The 8,012-nt window shown below is 39.7% G+C and overlaps 1 protein-coding gene across 1 annotated transcript in view; it reads left to right on the top strand.

Annotated features, from left to right (window-relative positions):
* Positions 1 to 529: 529 nt before the first annotated feature.
* LOC121892176 (metalloreductase STEAP3-like) overlaps positions 530 to 8,012 on the top strand; it is a 166,818-nt gene continuing 159,335 nt past the window's right edge. The window contains exon 1 of the mRNA XM_042405059.1: positions 530 to 925. The gene's annotated coding sequence lies outside the window, so the exon portion shown is untranslated. The remainder of the gene's footprint in view (positions 926 to 8,012) is intronic.

Raw genomic sequence — 8,012 nt, 5'->3', positions numbered from 1 at the left:
GGCATTTTCTCCAACTGTTGTGTTTTGTGAAATGTTGTGTTTTGCACCTCGTGGCCACTGCATTATTGTATTAAGTTCTTATTAAGGTTTTCACTATACCAGAATTTCTTCCCCGTTGTTTCATCTGTGCAGCCTTGTGTTGAAAATCTGATTGTATATCTGTTTTTTTATAGCTTTGGTAATTTCATTATGATTGAATGTATAATTAATGGAGATTGTATCCTTTTAAACATTTGGTATCGAAAAAGTATCAAAGTATCAATACTTCTGACAACCTTGGTTGTTATAATATATCCATGGTGTACACTAAATACAATAATGCAATGATGTAGCAGTACCAATGTGGCATCCTGGAACCCCCTGTGGTCACCCTAAAATATAGATAGTGCCGGTTTTTCGGTGGCACCAAGGCAAGCCAGGACACCATGAAATCCCTCACAAATAGCTATCACTGTCATTTTAATAAAATGGACTTAATAAGTTTCATTTGTGACACACTGAGACACTTTTTATTATTATTGTCAAGGCCATGTTCCCAATTTTTTTCCCTTGATTGAGTGAAACAGCGCCTCCCTGCGGTGCGGCGGGTAAATGTGTGTGTGTTCAGGTACATTATGATCATTTAATTAGTATCAAACAAGCAGATGCGGTCAGTCACTGTGAAACCACCGCGAAACTGTGAATGGACACGTCTCTTGAAATGAAATTGTGAAGTGACTTCTGAAGCCAGCAGCCATTATCCGGCCTGCCAGCAAACAATAGAAAGTTAGCAACATTATTTTAATGAAACAACTGGCAGAGTTATCTTGTTTTCCATTGTTGCTAATGATATTAGCTACAGCGTTTTTGTAACACTAGCTAGCTAGCGCCGAACAAAACACAAAACATCAACAGGTGCAGAATGGAGGACTTTGACGTCAGAAATGTAAGTGGAACACACCCTCTGTTTGTTTGTTTGTGTATCTGTGATGGTTGGTTAGTTTCCTGATGGATAAATGTCTCTTTCAGCTCCTTGTTGTGCAGTTTGTTGTTGTAATGGAGGTTTTGTTCCGGGTCTTGTTTGCTCACACTGAAGCTAGTGTGTTGCTGCTGCTGCGGCTGCTTTGAATAATTTTCTCTGCAGTTTTGCATTTGTTGGTTGTTCAGTCACCTGTTGTGTGTGAGTGATGAGCAGAAGTTGCGTGAGAAAATTCATTCATTCTTGTTTTGTGTTTGAGCTTTGCTGCATTATGAGTCATTTGCTTTCATGTCTAATTAGAAGTGGTACTGCATATGTGTGCATAGTATACATATGTGTGTGAGTGTATGGTATGTGCATGGTTTCCCAATGGTGGGAAAGGTTTTCTCAATGAATGTCACGTGGCTTGATGTATTACACCACAATGCAACAGTCATACAAATGAATTGTTACATGAATTTGTTAAATTTGTTGGCAAAAATGACACATAGCCTTACTTTATAGCTTCTTTCTTCAGATGACCTGGCTTCTGAACCACTCCACTGCTAAACATGAGCTCTTAGTTTCTAGATTTCATTTGACTGACCTTTATAAGACAACAGCTGGCCCCCTAGGTTTAAATGAACCCAACCACTGCAAACGCTTACCGCTGTCTAACATGAAATATGAATAGTCAACTAAGCTGTAATGCAACTTAACGCTACATTAATTCTATGCATACCAATGCACGGTTATTATTAAAAGCTGTAGTTCCCAGGATAAAATATTAATTAAGTGACCGTCAGGTTGTTGTGAACATTGATCAGAACAATGAGTGGGGTGATTAAGTTAGTTAAGATGTGTTCATGCAAACCTAATAAAATTAATGGAACAAATTTCCCTCCTGTAATTAAGATGAAACTCTGTGTCAGTTATAACCTGCTAATTATGTACAAGTGATTTATTCTCTGTTGCACGCAGGAAGATTAATCTGTTACATCACTAACTGAATGGTGGACACGTTCACACACACACACACGTGCACACACACACACACACACACACACACACTAGACAAATGAAAGACGAACTGATCTGACTCACTCACGTTGAGCAGCTTTTGATTTGCTACTTGAATATTTCATGATGTAACAAATTGGATAGGGTCTTGCATGTGATCATGTAAATTAAAAGCACATAATTGACAAAGAAAAGCTCAGTGCCACAGTGTGTAACTTTTAGTGGCTTTAATCATGAAATACAACTTAAAAACATGTCTTAAATTCATATAGTTTGCTTTAAAAGGTGCAGTTTTTTAATAAGGCATCAAGCCTATTACACTCATCTTAGGTCCTCACTTGTTTTTAGCTTCATGTTTATGTTTACTAGTTTTAACATTGTTATATTATATTGTCAACTGAAATTAAAAAAGATTTAAGTCTTAAATCTAATGTGATGACACCAAATTCACATGGAAACACTGGAAATAATAAACAAGCAGGAAAGCACATTCAGAGAGGTGATGTACAGTACTGTAGATGTGTGTGCTAGTCCGCCTGCCTCCACCAGGTGGCGCTAGAGGCTTAGAAATCCCAGACATCAAAAGGCCTGCGTCTCTGCTACCCAGCCTGCAGGCCCTGCAAATGCAAAAAAAGGAGGAAATATTAGTTTTATCTTTTTTTTTTATAATTGTCTGCTGTAAACTAATACAATACAACAACTACATGAGTCAATTAGATTATTTTTTGTGAAAGAAATTACAACTCAGCCTATTTGTGATATGCATTGAAGTGAAATTCAAAGCAAATAAAGTGTATTTTTATCCTCTGTGAACTGGGATTTGCTTAAGCGTGTGTACTTCAGGAACTTACAGCATGATGAGCTGAATGACTTGAGCGCTAGTGTTACTACGTTCCTGTTTACCTCCACATGCATCTGGATATGAACCAATTATTCTCACGGATTCAGTTCCAGCCAGGCAGAACGGTCCACAATAGATGATGCATGTCTTATTGTTCATTTGCTTAGATATCCTCTGTTGTCTTTGCCATTTTGGAGGTCTGCCAAATATCTGAATATGTGGCACATTCAAGGCTTGTTTTCCTTATTGTCACTTCATGTAAATGCTAGACATTGAAACAGGAGGCTTTTTCTCAGCGCGCCGCATGAAAGAAGAAGATATTCTTTGTTTAGTGTGGAGATGTAGAATAGGAAGAAATGTATTGTTTTTATACATAAACATACCTCCTGGCTGAAACAAAGGCTTTTACAATCACACTAACACAATGGAGTATCATCACATACACTCATTACAGTAAATGATTAGCTTTCCTATAATGTATTATGCTGGAGAAGAACTTTTGATAGCCAGACAGTAGTTAAGTCCAAGTCTCACTTAATAGAAACGCTCCCAACAATCCTACAGGCTACTGCTTTTTTGTCACTTTACCAAAAAAAAAACAAAAAACACCCCATCCCTCTCCTCTTAACGGCCAATCTTTCATCAACATTACGCAGCACTCGCTCGGTCTAAAATTAACGGAGCCATTTTTGCGATTTCCCACAACGGTCTCCATCGGCTTCCGCATAAAAACAGACACTGACAGTTTGAAATTAGCGAAAGAAAAAAAGCCCCCCCACCCCACCCCCACCCCCTTCCTCCTCAGATTGAGCACATCTCTATTAATTTGGAGCTGCCTTTTCATTTTCGCCTCCTCGTTGTGCAGCCAGCCACAAATTATTTCAGTCCAACATGAATTACTTGATGTATCAGCACAGTGTGGCATATAATAACACACTAATATACACACGAGCGAGGGAGCAACAAGAGATGTTTTGCAGTGGCCGCAAAGAATATCTATTTTAAATGAATTAATAATAAAAAAGGGGTATTCCTACCACATAACAGTGCTCATATTGTATGTGAATTAGCTCAGCCGCAGTGCCATCCCAGCATTTAGTCAGTGTCCCTCCTAATTCACCATCATGACTCTAAATGGGGTCGTAGTCAGGCCCATTTATCGCCATTAGGGAATTGAGGCTAAATACAGTGGGTGAGGGGTTAATTAGAAACAACTGAAGGGGTCAGAGGTGCGTGTGTATGTGTGTGTGTGTGTGTGTGTGTGTGTTGAGCACATGTGATCATGAGAGGGCTGGACCTTTGGAAATAGGGGGCGCATTTAAACACGGATCCCCGGGAGAAGATTTATCCGCGGGCTGTGACACGCGGACAAATAGTGCTGATAGGCGAAGGCCTCTGGGTGTAGAGTCCAGTCTGGATGACAAATAGCTTGTGTGTGTGCGTGTGTGTGTGTGTGTGTGAGAGAGAGAGAGAGGAGGAGGAGAGGTGGAGGGGTAAATAGGATGCCAGACCATATTCACTTATCACCCAGTCCGGTCCTTCCTCGAATCCGCTCCTGACATCCAGCAGGGGACCCGCTCGCTTCTCTTGTTTTGTCTTCTCCCTCCTCTCCCTCCTATCTACTCTTTTATACTCCCCTCCCCTCCATCACCCCCCCCCACCTCCCCGTCCTCCCTCACCTACTCTCCTCCAGCGCTCTCAGCAGTATCTCCCCAGCCTCTCAGCTTCCCATATTACACCGCCAGATAAGAGAGGAGAGGGCCCCGACTGACAGGAACCTCAAATTAATTTACAAGCAATGATGCCGTTCCTGAGCTGATAGAACAGTCTTTATACAATATGAAGGGACGAGGAGTGACGCCTCGGAGGCTCCGCTGGGGAGGGACCGTGCTATCTTTGTAATTATAGGGAGAGACCTTGATCCTTCTCTGTCTCTCCCTGTCTCCCTCGGTCTCTCTTTTTTTTTTTTTTCTCCCCCTCGATAAACACTGTAGAAGCAACCCCAGAGACAAATTCAAGCTCCCCGCTATGGTTGTATAGGCAATGAAGAAATCAGCGCTTTGCTTTCTCTCTCAAGCTTTCCTCCCTTTTGTAAGAACGATTCGATCGCGCATTACATACTGTATTCTAAAAAGGCGTCAGAAGACAAGTGTGCCGCAGTTGTTCCTTTCTCCTCAGTCTCCCACCGCTGTTACTTTCAACACTTAACTGCACGATTCGCCACAGCTCTGTGGCCCTAATAGGCTTACCGCACCATAGAATCTAAAGAAATGTAAGTGGATTAAGGAAATCAGTTTTCCAGTTTGTATAGCATTCATTACATGTTCTGCCAACAGTTGATGATGGACCAAAGCTTCTGCTATGAGAGCTATTATATACACACACCAGAGTTTTTTTGGCGATCATGCTTCAAGGTCCCCTGACAATCCCAAAATGAAGAAATAATAGAAGCAGGTCCGGATCCAAGCCGGCGCTCATGGTTCGCTCTCTCACACAGCGGAGAGCCGGTCCTTGAGTCCTCTCACTCCTCACATCGCTCGCTGGTTTCTACTCAGCTGATTTGATCATGATCCTTTTCTTTCTATTTTGAGGTCTTTTCAACCAAAGAAAGAGCCTCAGGAACTTAACTTTGTAATTCAGGCTGACCGCTGTTGACATTATCAGTTAATCTGGTGATTATTTTTATGATTAATCGATTAATCGCCTGTCACAGCTTCTCAATGAGTAAGGTGATATGTTCAAATGTCTTTTTTTGGTCCGACCAAAAGTCCAAAACCCCCAAAATGTTCAGTTTACTATCAAATATGACAAAGAGAAGCAGAGAATCCAAAAATGTTTTGCACTTTTTCACCATGTTTGCTTGAAAAATGACTAAAGGGATTTAGTGATTATATTTCTGTTGATCCGACTAATGGTAGCAGCTCTACAGGAATTAAATCAGGAGCTAAAACGTTATTTAAGCATATTGTATCATCTTAACAAGACAACAAGCAAGAGTCATCATGCTGTCGATGTGAGAATTTGATGTTTGAACTGATAACTAGTCAATAATTCTTTCTTTCTTTCTTAAACTTTCTTAGCAGTCATTGTCTTTTGTCCTTTATAATTTAATAAATAAGAATAATAACACATTTAACTTGCATCTCACTTTTCATTCATAGTGAAACTTTAAGAGCGAGACTGTTACTGTTGCACTGAAAGGTAGAGGAAGTTTCAAAGTTTCCTCTTGGGTGAGTATTTGGTCTGAAAGGTCCATGAGGACGTCATTATCAAAATTTGAAGCAGATAAGCAATAAATATTGGAAACAAAAGCAGGATATGGCTCTCGTAATTCAAACCCAAATGTGATAGTTTTGGTAGTGTTAATAATAAATCTTATTAGTCTCACATTGAAGCAGAGGTTCACATCTTTTCTGTATTTTATACACATTAAAATAGTTTTTGGTGGCTGTAATCTTTCCTTCCTAACACAAGTTAGACACATCCAGGAGGTATTTTCCAAATTTCAAGTCATTTTAGCACCAAATTCCATCTTTCTGTTTCCACAGACTGTTTCCCTGCTGAGCTGTGGCGGAGGAATAGAAAAAAAAACAGAGAATTTAGCATAAAAAAGACTTTAGAAGAAGCTAACTGGATTTGTTTATTTCACTACTGAAGCTTCTTATTAGCTTTAGCTTGAACTTTAGGACGCATTTTTTGGAATCACAGCTGGGAATAAATCTCTTCCACATCCAGTATAGACAGGAGGAATGAGCACAGCGACCAGTAACAGTCTCATGTACAGTCTGTCAGCATTGTTTTAAGACTGAGAACCAAAAAAAAACTATGAATCTATCCTGTAAATTGAGTCATACAGCGTTGGCATTGTCAACACGTGATATCTGACAACAATTACAACAACGTTTATTAGTAGCTAAGAACAAATCAGCGTTCCAACACATAGACACCATAACAAACATATTAATTACATGACGAATAGCAGTCAACAATCTCGAGACCACAGTCTGGTTAAAGATAGAAATATTACAATCACATGTGAGCGGGTGTCCTTCCAAAAGCACAGGAATGGATTCGTTCACATAGTTTGGGGGCTCAAGGCTTTTGTGAGCTGTGAAATGGGTCATTTGTTGAAGCCAGCGTCCGGGGGCAGCTGCATGCAGTTACACAGTCCTGCCCTGATGGCAGTCCAGCAATCCGACACAGACTAAACCCATTTAGGTCCAGTTAACACGTTAATGTCGGATTCCCAGCATTATCAGCTCCGGCTCCCTGGCTCACAGAGTCACGACGGTTAATGCGTAACAGGGGCGATGATGGTTGGCCGGGACACGCTGCCATGTTGGAGGAGAGACAAGTATGAAACCTTTTCTTCCCCTCTTCTTCTTGACAGCTTTTTGAACACTTTATAACCAGGGAGTTTCTTTCTTTTTTTTTTGCGTTGCCATGGATGAAGCTGTGGCACCTTTTTGCTTTTGTTGATCACCCAAAAGGATGGATTGTCAATTATAAATGTTTGTAGCAACCTCTTTCTTGCTTGTTTAATGCTTTTTTTTTTTTTTTGCTATATTGCATCTTTCTATGTGTAAAACAAGACAAAACAAATGGAATTCTATTATTTTAAAGGAGTATTTCACTTTCTTGTTAAGTGTTATTGATATAACTCAACCAAATACCTTTTTTCAACCAATTTTCCAGTTAGTAGTTCTAATTTGACTAAACAGGACTTCACTTATGATTTTACTGGATAAAAACTGAGCATATGAGCTTGTATATCCACCTATATCCACTGTATATTGATTATAATTTACATACTTGTAACTCAAGTTAAAAAGCTTCACAATATTCAGGATATTACAGATATTACAGCACTTACTGTATATCTGCAAACCATGAAATATAACATCTGCATTCAGCTTCCTGCATTTATTGAATATCTTAAAGGAATAGTTTGACATTTTTTGAAAATCTAAATATATATAAGTCATATAAATGACTGGCATGGCTCTAGGGTGTTTTAAAGGTGCTGGCTGGTGGATTTTTTTTGCAACCTTTTATGGAGTCAGTCTTTGTGCTAAGTGATGTTAACCATCTCCTGGCTGTAGCTTCAAAGTTAGAATCACTAATTGATTTTAGATAAAGGGGGACAGAGCTTTTTGAGCGCCTCACTGTGAAAATGACATTGAAAAACAGCTTTTGGCTCTCCATTTCAGTGTG

Source organism: Thunnus maccoyii, chromosome 24 (genome assembly GCF_910596095.1).
Source record: "Thunnus maccoyii chromosome 24, fThuMac1.1, whole genome shotgun sequence".
Classification (NCBI taxonomy): domain Eukaryota; kingdom Metazoa; phylum Chordata; class Actinopteri; order Scombriformes; family Scombridae; genus Thunnus; species Thunnus maccoyii.
The sequence above is the reverse complement of the archived record's forward strand: the minus strand, read 5'-3'. Positions and strand labels throughout refer to the sequence as shown.